The sequence below is a fragment of the Meles meles genome, chromosome 10 (assembly GCF_922984935.1).
Source record: "Meles meles chromosome 10, mMelMel3.1 paternal haplotype, whole genome shotgun sequence".
In the NCBI taxonomy this organism is placed as follows: domain Eukaryota; kingdom Metazoa; phylum Chordata; class Mammalia; order Carnivora; family Mustelidae; genus Meles; species Meles meles.
Genome location: NC_060075.1, coordinates 105,128,031 through 105,142,702, shown reverse-complemented (window position 1 = coordinate 105,142,702; position 14,672 = coordinate 105,128,031). Strand labels below are relative to the sequence as shown.

General features: G+C 42.0%; 1 pseudogene; it reads right to left on the bottom strand.

The window, feature by feature from the left end:
* Window positions 1–2,814: 2,814 nt before the first annotated feature.
* On the bottom strand, window positions 2,815–3,217 carry LOC123951936 (annotated as a pseudogene).
* Between the last annotated feature and the right edge of the window lie 11,455 nt (window positions 3,218–14,672).

The following is a 14,672-nucleotide window of genomic DNA, read 5'->3' as shown; positions in this document are numbered from 1 at the left end:
CAAATCTAAAGAAGTCAAACTCTCTCTCTTTGTAGATGATATGATACTTTATGTGGAAAACCCAAAGACTCCACTCTAAAACTGCTAGAATTCATACAGGAATTCAGTAAAGCATCAGGATATAAAATCAGTACACAGAAATCAGTTGCATTTCTTTTTTATTTTAAGATTTTATTTATTTATTTGACAGACAGAGATCACAAGTAGGCAGAGAGGCAGACAGAGAGAGAGGAGGAAGCAGGCTCCCTGCTGAGGAGAGAGCCTGATGCGGGGCTCAATCCCAGAAGCCCGGGATCCAAAGGCAGAGGCTTAACCCACTGAGCCACCAGGTGTCCCCAGTTGCATTTCTATATACCAACAAGAAGACAGAAGGAAAAGAAATTAAGAAGCTGATCCCATTTACATTTGCACCAAAAGCATAAGTTACCTAGGAATAAATCTAACCAAAGAGGCAAAGATTTGTACTCAGAAAACTATAGAGTACTAATGAAAGAAATTGAAGACACAAAGAAATGGAAAAACGTTCCATGCTCATGGATTGGAAAAGCAAATATTTTGGAAAATGTCTATGCTATCTAAAGCAATCTACACATTAAATGCAATCCCTATCAAAATACCATCAACTTTTTTCAAAGAAATGGAACAGACAATCCTAAAATTTATATGGAACCAGAAAAAAACCCGAATAGCCAAAGGAATGTTGAAAAAGAAAGCCAAAGTTGGTGGCATCACAATTCTAGACTTCAAGCTCTATTGAAGCTGTAATTGTCAAGCCAGTATGGTACTGGCACAAAAACAGACACATAGATCAATGGAACAGAATAGAGAGCCCAGAAATAGACCCTCAACTCTATGGTCAACTAATCTATGACAAAGCAGGAAAGAATGTCCAGCAGAAAAAAGACAGCCTCTTCAACAAATGGTGTTGGGAAAATTGGACAGCCATATGCAGAAGAATGAAACTGGACCACTTCCTTACACCACACACAAAAATAGACCCAAAACGGATGAAAGACCTCAATGTGAGGCAGAAATCCATCAAAATTCTTGAGGAGAAACTCAGGCTGCAACCTCTTTTACCTCAGCCTTGGCAACTTCTTCCTAGAAACATCACCAAAGACAAGGGAAGCAAGGGCAAAAATGAACTATTGGGACTTCATCAAGATCAAAAGCTTTTGCACAGCAAAGAATACAGTCAACAAAACCAAAAGACCATCAACAGAATGGGAGAAGATGTTTGCAAATGACATATCAGATAAAGGGCTAGTATCCAAAATCTATAAAGAACTTATCAAACTCAACACCTAAAGAATAAATAATCCAGTCAAGAAGTGGGTATATGAACAGACATCTCCACAAAGAAGACATCGAAATGGCCAGCAGACACATGAAAAAGTGCTTCACATCACTCAGCATCAGGGAAATACAAATCAAAACCACAATGAGATACCACCCCACACTGGTAAGAATGGCAAAAATTAACCAGTCAGGAAATGACAAGTGTTGGTGAGGATGTGGAGAAAGGGGAACTCTCTTACACTGCTCATGGGAAAGCAAGCTGGTGCAACCACTCTGGAAAACAGTATGGGGAGTCCTCAAAAAGTTGAAAATAGATCTACCCTATGACCCACCAATTGCACTACTGGGTATTTACCCTAAAGATACAAATGCAGTGATCTGAAGGGGCACATGCACCCAAATTATTATAGCAGCAATGTCTACAATAGCCAAACTATGGAAAGAACCTAGATGTCCATCAACAGATGAATGGATAAATAAGATGTGGTGTGTGTGTGTGTGTGTGTGTGTGTGTGTGTGTGTGTGTGTGTATATATATATATATATATATATATATATATATGCAATGGAATAGTATGCAGCCATCAAAAGAAATGAAATCTTGACATTTGCAATGACGTGGATGGAACTAGAGGGTGTTAGGCCAAGCAAAATAAGTCAATCAGAGACAGACAATTATATTATCTCACTGATATGAAGAATTTGAGAAACAAGACAGAGGATCATAGTGGAAGGGAGGGAAAAATGAAACAAGATGAAACAAGAGAGGAAGACAAACCATAAGAGACTCTTAATCTTAGGAAACAAACTGAGGATTGCTGGAGGGAAGGAAGTGGGAGGGATGGGGTGGCTAGGTGATGGACACTGGGGAGGGTATGTGCTATGGTGAGTGCTGTGAACTTTGTAAGACTGATGATTCACAGACCTGTACCCCTGGAACAGATAACATATTATATATTAATAATATAAAAAAAGGGGGAAAGTACTAAACCAGTAACCAAAAGAAAGCAGGTGTAGTTATATTAATTTCAAATAAAATCAATGCTTGTATAAGATTATTTATTGCAGAATGAAAGATTTGCTTCCTGGTGATAAAAATTTCAAATTACCAAATTTTCTGTCCCCTACTACCTCAGATATAAAAGTTTAAATTGTAAAAACATATGAAGAGAAACAGACATATTCACTATCACAGTGGGGAAAACTTGACATGACCCCCCAAATAGTAAAAACACAGAGAATTTGAACAACACAGTTTACAGGCTTGAGGTAAATAAATCAATAGATAAATAGATAGAAACTGGGTACCCAATAATTAAAGTATACATTTTCTGTATACTCTATATACATCAGAGCATTTATTAAAGTATTATATACTCTTATATATAAGCTCTTAAGAAAATGTAAACAGATTTGCTATATCCAGATCATGTTTCTTTTTTAACATTCTTGGTTTATTAATCCTATCATGAAAAATCTGCACAATCACCCCAGATAGAGGCACGGCAGCATCTTTACTCCTTCTGTTGTCCAATCTCCAGCTCACTTTTTGCCAGCACCAACATTGGCTTTGCAGTCTCCCTGACTTTCTTCATTCTGTTCTTGCGTTCTTTTCACTGTTTTCTTGAGGTCTTTTTCTTCTCATACAGACCATGTCGTGCAAATCTATGTTTGGGTTCACTTTTCTTTGCATAATCCAAGGAATCATAAATCATGCCAAAGCCAGTCGTCTTGCCACCACCAAAATGTCAAATGTGACATCTGGTGTGGTCTTGTACATTCTGGCTAGTTTTTCCTGAATTTCTGTCTTAGGTACTGTTGCCTTTCCAGGATGAAGGACATCAATGACCATTTGTTTGCGCCGAAGTAGTTGGCAGGTCATGAACTTCCTGGTCTGGATAGTTACTGTGTCATTCATGATGGCGCCCAAGCTTAAAGCCCCAGATTATGTTTCTTGACAGAAATGCAATTAATTTACAAATTAAAAATAAAAACTAAGAAAAAACTATTCATATGGAAATTTTTAATGTGCTTCAAATAATGCATATGTAAATGAGAGATCATATTGTAAAGTACAAACTGAATGATATTAAAATACACATTTAGAATTTTAAACTTAATACAAACACTTTAAAACTTGTTGAATAAATCCAAAGCATTTCGTAGAGAAAATTTTTAGCTATAAACGTTTTATTAGAGATAAGGAAGGATGGGGCACCTCGCTGGCTCAGTCAGTTAAGTGACCTGCCCTTGATTTTGGCTCAGGTCACAATCTCACAGTCCAGGGATCGAGACCTGCATGGGTTCCATGCTCAGCACAGGGTCTGCTTGTCCTTCCCTCTGCTCTTCCTCCTGCGCTCTCTCTCTCAAATAAATAAAATCTTTTAAATAAAATAAAAATAAATACATAAATCAAAAGAAAGAACCTTCTGGATGAAGAAATTTCAAAAAGAATCTCAAAATAAACTCTAGGAGAGTAAATGAAAGAGATAATAAATACATCATATGTTAAAGATATAAAATAAAAAATATATTAGAGATGCTAAACAAAGCATAAAGCTGGTTGAAAAGAATAATGAGATAAAGTGCTAATGAGATTGCTCAGGACAAAAAGAAAGGAAGGTATAAATGAACATTAGCAAAGAAAATGCTTTTAAAAATCAGCCTCAAGCCAATATACTTAAATACTTGGCAAGTGGACACATTTTTACAAAATATAACTTACCAAATATGACTCAAGGAGAAACAGAATGCCAAAATAACCCTATAACATTAAGAAATTGAATCAATATGTTAAAATCTTCCCAGAAAGAAAACATCTGGTCCAGAATATTTCATAGAAAAATTCTACCAAACTTTCAAATGACGAATCCTTCTAATCTCACAAAACTCTCCCCAGAGTATAAATGGAGGGAGCTACTCTCTCACTCTATGAACCTAGGATGACTACGGCACAATAACTAGAGAAGAACAGTTTGAATGAGAAAACACAGGCCAATCTCAGTCGTAAACATGAGTGTAAAAATCCTTTAAAAATTGACAATACAAATCTAGCAGGGTTAAAAAAAAAAAAATAACAGAGATAACATGCAGTGGTTAAAGTGAGTTTACCCTAAAAAATGTAAAAGTGGTTTAAAGCTAGATAACCTACAGATGTCAAGTAGAGAGGACCAGCTCTCCGGACTAAGCTTCTGGCTGAAAAGAATTTAAAATTTAAAAGAGATTTAAAAGTCTCTTCTGGGGCACCTGGGTGGCTCAGTGGGTTAAGCCTCTGCCTTCAGCTCAGGTCATGATCTCAGGGTCCTGGGATCGAGCCCTACATCGGGCTCTCTGCTCAGCAGGGAACCTGCTTCCCTCTCTCTCTGCCTGCTACTCAGGCATTAATGTAGAAAAGCAAATTCCGATAGGTAGAGTCCAACATTTTGTCCCTTTGACTATTTGTTTCCAGCTTAGCTGGGTACTGATCTATCCTAAATGCTTTACGTGTTATTCAATACTCATCACAAGAAAAATTTAGGGAGAATTTTGGCTGCATTTTTTTCATATGACATGGCTTCATCATAGAGAGTAAGTAGCTTTTTTGAAATCAGATTTCAAATGAAGGATTTGAATATGTATATGCCTGATTCCATATCTGATTCTGTGTGCACCCCCACTAAACTGTTTCCTATCATTTCTCTGGGCCCACATTCTCTTCAGCCACCCCCCCTCCAAAAAAAGATGATATCTTCTTTCTTCAGATTTTTAGCCTTAACAATGGCACTGTTAATATTGATTCTGTATCCCTTGGCCTTTTTCACATGGTAGGAAAAATTCCTGAAGACATTTAGCATGTCTTGACCTTATAACTGTGCTTTTAGACTATTGTTCTTCAAAAGAATATGGAGGGTAATGATTTCTTCAGAAGTTGGATTAAAATTTGTAACAACATCTTGGTGAGTTCTCTTCAGTTTATAAGGTCCCATTCTTGATGCTGACAACACAGCGAGAAGGTTGGCTTCCCCATGCATGGGATGCTGGAGCTCTCCTGGGAATGATCAGTGGACGATGCTGAGGAGATGTGTTTTCTCTCCTGTGCTACACACTACCAGACTTAGCAGCTTCAAGCAGCACACACACTTAATACCTAACACTATCTGTGGGTCACAGTTCCACACATGGCTTGGTTGTCTTATGCTTAGGATCTCCCAAGGCTGCAGTCAAGATGTTTCCTGGGCTGTGCCCTTCTCTGGAGGCTTTAATGGGGAAGAACCCTCTTCACTTGCTCATGTCATTGGCAGAATTCGTTTCTTTGCCGTTGTAAGACTGAGGGCCTCAGCTTCTTGCTGGCTGTTGGTTGGAGGTTGTGCTCAGCTCCTAGAGGTTACCCTCAGACCCCAAAGGCTGAACACAGTTTCCTACCACATGGGCTTATCCAACATGGCCACTGACTTCAGCAAGGCAGCAATGGAAGTCTCTAGATTTTCATTTACCTTTCCTCTTACTCAATACTGCTTTAGCTTAGCACCAGGTGTATGATGTATAGTCCCTGCTCCAAAAAATTTTCGTAGGAGATTGGATGTAGAAATACACAAAAATTAAATATCAAGTCAACAATAAAAATGTCCTAGAATAACATAGTGATAATTGCATGACTTCGTTAATACGCTAAAACCCACTGAATTGTATAATTCAAGGGATGAATTTTATGTTATATGAATTATATTCAACAAAAATAAAATACCCAAACTATCCATTAAGTTCACATGCAAAGTCAAAACAATTCAGGTGTGCAAGGATTCAGAAATGTACCTATTCCTAAAAAGCTACTAAAGAATGTACCTTAGGACCATGAAGGATTCAACCACCCAAAAGGGGAGAACATTAAATCCAGGAATCCAGGAACCCAACGCAGAAGTCAGGCCCCAGAGCAACAGCTGCACAGGGAACTCTGCATCAGGAACAGTTGCAAATACCACCAAACTTCCCCAAAGGATGACCCCAATATACTAGAATCACCCACCCATCAATTTCTGTCAGCAGCACATATGGCATTTCTAATGCCTGGAACTCGTTGACAAAAGTGACCCCACTGGGGTTGCCTGGGTGGCTCAGTCGGTTAAGCGTCTGCCTTCAGCTTGGGTCATGACCCCAGGGTCCTCGGATCAAACCCCATGTCAGGCTCCCTGCTCAGTGAAGAGTCTGCTTCTCATGCTTGTGCTCACTCTTGCTCACTCTCTGTTAAGAAGAAGAAGGAGAAGGAGAAGGAGAAGGAGAAGGAGAAGAAGAAGAAGAAGGAGGAGGAGGAGGAGGAGGAGGAGGAGGAGGAGGAGGAGGAGGAGGAGAAGGAGGAGGAGAAGGAGAAGAAGGAGAAGAAGAAGAAAGAAAGAAAAAAAAAGAAAGAAAAAAGTGACAGCACCAGAAAGGACTGACATGATTTAGAAAACTTTAGAAAGTTAAGTCGGGAAATAAAGCACAGAAATTTGATCTCCTGCCCATAACCTTGGATCACTTGGGATTCTGGCAAATAGATCCAAAACTTCACTCAGTCATTACATGGTAGTTAGGCAAATAAACTGGTTTTAACTTTGGAAAATGAGGAAATATTGTATTTTTCAAAGAGAAGGTGAGAAAGATGGTCCCTCCAATCTAGAGAAATGCCTGTTTACATGACATGTTTACAGCCATGTCAGCCATGGCATAAGTTCCTAAAACAATGACAAGAGTGAAAGGGTCACATATGAAATGGTTACATAGCTCTTTGGGTTGAAGGAGGAGATGCCCAGTAAGTAGACTTAGCTGTATAATAGGAGGATCTAAAAATATGACTTCGTCAGTGACAAATAAACACCAGCATTTTGTGAAGCAAATATTTCAGGAACACGGAGGCCACCAAAAGTAAAATCAAAACACAGAATCAGTTGGACAACGGTGTGAGGGTAGGAGTACTTTGCGCCACTCCCCACCATGCACTTGAGAATGGAGGAGATGCTAACGTTCCTGTTAGTGTATCTTGCTGCAATTAAATTTTTTTCCATAGAGAGAGAGAGAACTGGTTGCATTGATTGACTCGAGATAGCAAGAAGTGGGTATGACACCGCTGTATTTGATTAAAACTCTGTGTTCTTTAGGTTTGTTAATCATGTGCCTTCACAAAGCCAGGATAGTATTTTTGATATCTTGCATTTTGATAAAAACAAAGCAAGTAAATTTTGTATCAGATAAAATACTTGCAGCTGCAGGTAACAGAATTTCCACCTGAAAGCGATATATAAAAAATAAGCAAAGCACGGTTTCCCATAAGCAGGAGTCTGGGAGCCCAGTGGGCGGAGGCTCAGCCTGATGGTCCCACAGTGCCCTCCTGCACCATGTTCCGCTTTGTCGGCTCCGCCCGCTGAGCCTGCGAGCCACTTACAGCATCCGTTTCAAATTCACTCTTCTTTGCTCTGCTTGGCGATGCTGGCGCTGGGCTCAGTGCTCAGAAGACACAATGGTATGCTTTCTCCAAAGAGGGTGCTCCAGGGGAGCGGGCGCCCTTTCCCGGTTGCAGCGAGCAATACCTCGCTGGTCCCTGAGGCACGCGGTGGCTTGCGGTGCACAAGGCATCGTGCGTGCGGGGCTCGTCCCCACTCCGGAGGGTTCACGTCCACCCCAGAGAGTGCACTCCCTTCCCAGTGCATCCTGCCCAGGCTCAGCCGGCTTCCCGGGGTCACTGGGGCCCCAGCTGGCAGATTCCCGGTGAGTTCCAGCAACATCCAAGAGGGCAGTTTTCCAGAGAGTTCCGCCGGCACCTCGGCCAGCTTCCTGGCGACCTGAAGCATTCGGTCCTATACCACTACCCTGAAAACCTGGTGCTTTCCTACAACGGCTTGCCAGCATGCCGATGGCAGTTTCCTGCTAGACAGTGCCGCCCTGGGACACCGCAGTTAACCTCTCCACTGGGTTGGGGCGGGGGGCGGTGCGCACAGCCACACTCTCCCGAGGTATGAATCTCAAGTCAGTTTGGGGGCTGTTGCGTTCCCTTTCTGATTTGTTCCTTCCTTAAACATTCTGCCTCTGTTTCAGAAGTACTGGCGGCTCCTTGTATCTGCTCGTCTTGTATTCTTAGAGTTCTCCGTACCCTTTATGGATTATTTCCCTGTTGACTTAATAATCCTTTCTATTGAACTTTCCTGGTCTAATAAGTGTCTCCTGCCTGGGCCCTGAACGATGCATCCCGCCTAATGCATGGACGGTGTGTCCCATGACATACAGATAGAATGATGTCTGGAGGGACACGCAGAGGGACTTTTTCAATTATGAGATGCTCCCAGCAGATTTCCTATGAAGCCTCAGTGAACAGGGTTGAGTACCAGTCAGAAGAGAAGAAAGCTAGAAAATCATGCATCTGACCTTAAAGTGATAAGCAAAGAACAGTGTTGCAAGTTTAAAGTTAAACGTCAGTCAGGAGATGCAACAAGTTAGAATACGATTAAGCACGGAGGAGAAATAGAAATGTCTTAGACTTACAAGCAGGCAGTGGTTAGGAAAGAAGGCAAGACCTGAGCAGGAACGTAAAGATAAGTCATGTTTTCCAAGCAGAGAATGAAAAGCAGGGTGTTTTAGATGGAAATAAGTCAATGAGGAAACAGGGAAAGGGAAACTCAGGTTTTGTTCCAGGAAAAAACGAAGAAGTAGAATTTTTGAAGGGGAAGTGACCAATGAAATTGACCAGTTCTGTTGTGGCAAAGTCTTGGGAGCTAGGAATTCCCGCCTCCTGAATGCTCCTTCCCCTGCATTCCTATCATTCCGCATTCAAACCTGTATATAGAAAGGAGCTAAACGTCTGCTTACCTGTTTTTGTGATGACCTTTCTCATATGCATTCCTTGGAAAGAACCATTATTTCTTCCTGTATCACAAGTTACATGCCTCTACTGCTCAGACGTCACAGATCTGAGAAATGCTTATTGGAAATTGGAAATTTTTTAAATAGTAAAGCTTTGGGCTGTATTTTGTACATGTGTGTGCAAGTGAAATATTTATTGTATAGTCTAAAGTCATTAGAATAAAATTAACAAACAAGATTATTTTGTCCATCCGCTGCCTTAGACAGCCTGTACCAGCTCTCCCCTCACTTACCAGCATCTGGGTAGATGCCACAGTCCCTCCCAAGTATTGAGAATGTTACCAAAAAAAAAAAAAAAAAAAAAGTGTTGGTTTGTTTCACTGAACTGTTCTGGCCGTTGGTTTTGTTCAGCGTGGGCCGGCCCACGGCTACGTTGCTCTTGGAAAGTGTGCATGGTTTTTCCAGAAGCCCTCTGCAGACTTTAGTACCTCACAGCTCTCTGATGAGGATGCTGTGCTCGGCAGCTCTCCTCTCCTTTCTTCTTGACCACCTCCAGCTCCTGTCCCTAAGAGCACAGCCCACAAAGACTCTTACACTGGGCATGAGACCCGGCATCAGGTATGAAGAAGGTGGTCCTTTTCATAGAGGCACCTTTGAGAAGTCTCAAGTCTATATTCTTCTGTGTCTGGGGACCTGGAAAAATTCAAACATCCTTACCATGCTGCTGATCTCTGTCCTCAGCCTTCGTCTATAGGCTGTTCAATCCAGTCTCCTGCCTGCAGGATTCTCTGGAGAGAAGCAAGCATCCCTACCCACATTCACCAGCACCATGTGCTCTCAGAGACACACAAAATTATCCCTAGAACACTCCTGTCTAACTTCCCTCTCGGGGGCTGGTGGCCCTAGAGAAGGCCTTGGAGATACCACAGCAAACATCTCACTGAGGAGGTAAACACCAGCTTTCCCTCCTTTAGGTACCCCCCGTTTTCACACATAGCTATCCTAGAGTCTCTGTCAGCAGGCCTGAGAGCGGGAAAATGCCTACAGCTCCCCACTCAGCCAACAGTACGCAACACTGAGACTTCTAGAATTTGGCCACTACATCGAACTCCTCTCAAATTTCTTGTCTTCTCTTGTTATAAATATTTGGGGATTGGGACTGGCACTTGGAAGACCAACTTGGACACCTCTTACTAGTTCCTAGAGGCAATCTAGGCACTTGTAAAAATTTGGGGTACTTGTCAAATCTTATCCTTGGCTCCGGGCCTTCTGACAGAAGTATTCAATGACAGGAAAAGTCCAATCAATATTTTGTTGTTATGAACATGTAAGTGTCCCTGTGTTTAGACTGCAACTCATTTTGAAAAGGTTGTACGCAGCTTCAGAAATGCATAAAATACAACTTAAAACAAAGGTGAGATCCAGAAAAAATCTGTCTGATACTATAAAGATACTAAAGGTATATCTGCGATATTTTTAAAGATTTTATTTATTTATTTGACAGAGAGAGATCACAAGTAGGCAGAGGCAGGCAGAGAGAGAGAGAGAAGGAAGCAGGCTCCCAGCCAAGCAGAGAGCCCGATGGCTTTAATCCACTGAGCTACCAAAGCACCCCTGCGATTTTTGAACAGAAGAGTGACATGACGGAAATAATGTTTTAGAAAGATTAAACTGAGGGGAGCACCTGGGGGGCTCAGTCGGTTAAGCATCTGCCTTTGGCTCAGGTCACGATCCCAGGGTCCTGGGATCGAGCCCCACTTTGGGTTCTCCGCTCCGGGGAGAGCCTTCTTGTCCCTCTGCCTGCCATTCCGCCTGCTGTGCTCTCTCTCTCTGTGTCAAATTAATAAGTAAAATCTTCAAAAAAAATTTTTTAAAAAGAAATATTAGGCTGAGGGTGGTGGGAGGGCTGGGCGGAAGTGTGCCAAGCCTGGGGACAGGGAGAACAACTAAAGAGGTCTGTCACAGAAATCTAGTCATGCAGTGAAAAGGACCTGGCACAGGTGTGCTGCTGGTTGTGGGGCAGAAGGATGTGGGGGACCAGTGACGGGACTAATGAAGTATGAAACATCTACAGGGGTAGAAGGGCATTGCTCTCCTCCTAAAATCAGGGCACGATGTATTCAAAAACAAAGCACATTTGAGGACTACTCCTCTTTTCAATGCAGGTCTTCAAGGCCCGGCCTCTGGGAAAGTCCCTCCAAATGGTTCTCCATGGACCCAACAGAACTGGGCACATAGACTCATTAGATAATAACAGGCCAGGCTGGGTGTTTGCTGGGTGCTCTTTAAGATGATAGAGAGAGTAAGCAAATGAATCATTGCTCCCTGAGCTCACCCCGCCTTGCCCAAAGGGCAGTTCTAGCCCCATAACCAGCCCTATATTAGATTTTGGAAAACAGCACAGTGAGGCCAGCTACTGGGCTAAACCATCTGTTCAGCTTCTCAGAGAAGAACAAACACCTGGACACTCCTATCTGGGAAGATGCTCCTTCCCTCTCGAATCCCTTGTCATCCCGGACCCCTCCAAATGTGGGTTCAGGAGAGTTAAAGGAGAGTCAGTGGAGCGAAGGCACCGGGCTGACATCCTTCCGACGGAAAGCTGGGCTTTGCAACTGTCCTCCATCACATCCTGGAGAGTTCTCTGTGGTTCTCAGCCTGACTGCTTTCAAGCAATACCAGGCGAGTCCCCTGGAACTTTTCTCAACTCTTCTCTACAGCTGTGGAGACAGTTCCTTGGGTGGAATCCAGCCTGCTGAATCACTCATTTCCTGTTCTTGATCTCAGAAATTTCTGTTTGATGCTGTTTTCTGAAAAAATAATAATAATAATAATAATTTTTGGCAAGAAAAATATCTTATTGTAATTCAGCTTTATGGGTTCATTTTTGAAGTCTTGCCATTACAACCATCTTCCTAGGAAAAGTTCTAGGTGCTGAGAAAAAGGCGAGGAGGTTCCTCCCACGACGTGAGGATGTTGGGTGTCATAGGCAAGATTCCCAGTTCTGTTTACACCATAAAGTTGAAGATGTTGCTCAACTGGTCAGCGACAAGTCAGGAGAAGCTTCAGTTTAAGAAAAACATCAGATGAATTACAGGCACAGCCGCAGAATCGGCTGTGTGGGTGTTTCTAAGCCTTCCATCTTGTGAGAGCATCCTCCTCTCCTTTAATATCGAAATAAAAGTGAGTTTATCCCCCATTCCTCAGTTAGCTGACTCCCTGCATTTCTCAGGAATCTCAGGGACTTTCCATTTCTTACAGTTACTCCCTGCACTAATATCTTCCTTCTGTTCAATTATGTTTCACTTAGATTCTCATCTCTTACATCTGCTTCCTGTCTCCACTCTACGTCAAACCAACGTGGAAAGATGGATACTCTTCCATGATTTTTCTGAGGTATCGCTCACACGAGACTGTAGTTTTAATGAAGTTGCCTAAGGAGTCAGAAGTATGGGAAGATACTCCATAGTCATACAGCAGGTGGCTGGAAACTGCCTAGTAGTGTGTATGAGGAGACCCCTCCCCCATCCCTGGAGCTCTCCTGGCCATTCCCCCCAGAGGGAACATCTCCCTGGCTGACCCCTGCCTCTGACCTCCCTCCATGCAGCTGGACCCAATCCTTCCCTACTCCCCAATTCATCCGTAAACCTTCTCATAGCCTCCCTCTTAAGATGCCATGAAAATTGTGAATTCTTGTTTTATTGGGCAGGCCAATTTAATTTTCTTTGTCTCGCTGCTCCTCTAGGCCAAGGCCTGGGTTCTCTTTCCCCGCCCAAACTCAACAACCATCAATCATGCTGCCAGCCAAACTGTTTCCCAACTCCCATCCACTACATTAGTTTTTAAATCATTGAATTAAAAAAAAAAATTACATAAATCTTATATCTTTTCTCATTAGAAATCAGAAACGGAATGTGGATGGCCTCCGTTTCAAATTACCATTCTTAGATTTATTCTAAAAAGTCCATTTAACTTGGGAAAAATAATTTCTATGCTCAACAATGTTTAGACAAATTTTTTTTTTCCAGTTCCCACTAAGGGTAATGACTGGGAAAAAGGAGCCATGGTCTGAGGACATGCATTTGGACAATGGATCCTTCTCAACAAACAAAAGACTGGCACCCAATAATACCCAGCCCCTCTTGCTTCTTTGCACAAGAGAAGAAACCCATGTGTATTAGAGAAAGACACACACAGTGCAATGTAGCGTGTGCCATGTTAAAATATGAGAAACACAAACATTGTAAAAAAAAGAGAGAACTCTTCTTCCTGTGAAGTTCACTAATACTTAAAATGTGTACGAAAGAGCCATCGTTTTTTGGTTTTTGTTTTTTCTTTTAATATTTTATTTATTTGACAGAGAGAAATCACAACTAGGCAGAGAGGCAGGCAGAGAGAGAGGAGGAAGCAGACTCCCCGCGGAGCAGAGAGCCCGATGTGGGGCTTGATCCCAGGACCCTGGGATCATGACCCTAGTGGAAGGCAGAGTCTTTAACCCACTGAGCCACCCAGGCGCCCCTTTTGTTTTTGTTTTTTTTTTTTAATCTCGGTTTTTACTCATCTGAATGAGTAAATCCAAAACATGCTGGTGCCGATCTGTGGCAGAATGTTAACTGGTTTAAGACAAAATGAGAAAAATAAAGATAGTCTTGTGTTTTTGGATACATCCACGTAAGGTTTCCATTGCCTGTGGTAAAGATTGTTCTGTGGTGTGAGACCGTCTTTCCACTTTATATCTTTAGTGGTAGAATGTCCTATTTAAAATGAAGCAATGATAATCTGAGATAGTAGTTTTGAGGTGAGGAATTTTTTCAAAATATGTTGTACCAGAGTAAACTATGTCCTCAATTTAGGAAAAAAAAAAACCTATTTTTGAGTGTCTGGGAACAAATTCTCTAGAAACATATTTAAGGGATTAAGAAAAGAAACAAAACAAAACAAAAACATAAACTCCATCCCCTAGAACTTGTTAAAAAATCACGTAAAGCTTTCCTCAAGTCAGGAAGCAGAAGAGCTGTGCGAAAGGCTGCAGACAGGGCCCATCTCTCTCCCAACATGGATGATCTAGAAATTGAACACCAGGACCAGCTGAAGACCTGGGGTCAGCCCACTCGGCAGTGTCGTCAGTCTCCACTCCAGATTTCCATATTCTCCTTGTGGAGCAAGAGAGGAGTCTGAAATTTTAGCTGCACAGAGAAAAGCAGACACTGTGGTATGATGAGAAGGCTTTAAGTCCATCTTTGGAAAGCGAGCTGTGCTGCGGTAGAATCTGACGGCCCCACAGCCGGATCTGTTCTCACGGGAGGTCCAAAGCTCACAGTTCACAATCCCAACAACCAGCCAGGGCACTTGGATGAGATTTTTGATCGGGAATTGGCTCCTCAGACAAATTATTTTTCTAACAAGTTTTCCCTTTCTTGTAATTTATCTGACCCTTCAAGAGACATCAAAAGTTTATTCTACGTTAATCTAAAATGCATTCGAAATTCCAAGTTAGGCAAGTATTTTCTAAGATGAATGGAGGTAAGAGTGGATTTAAGTCTTGAAGAGATCTTGGAAATGCGGTAGCC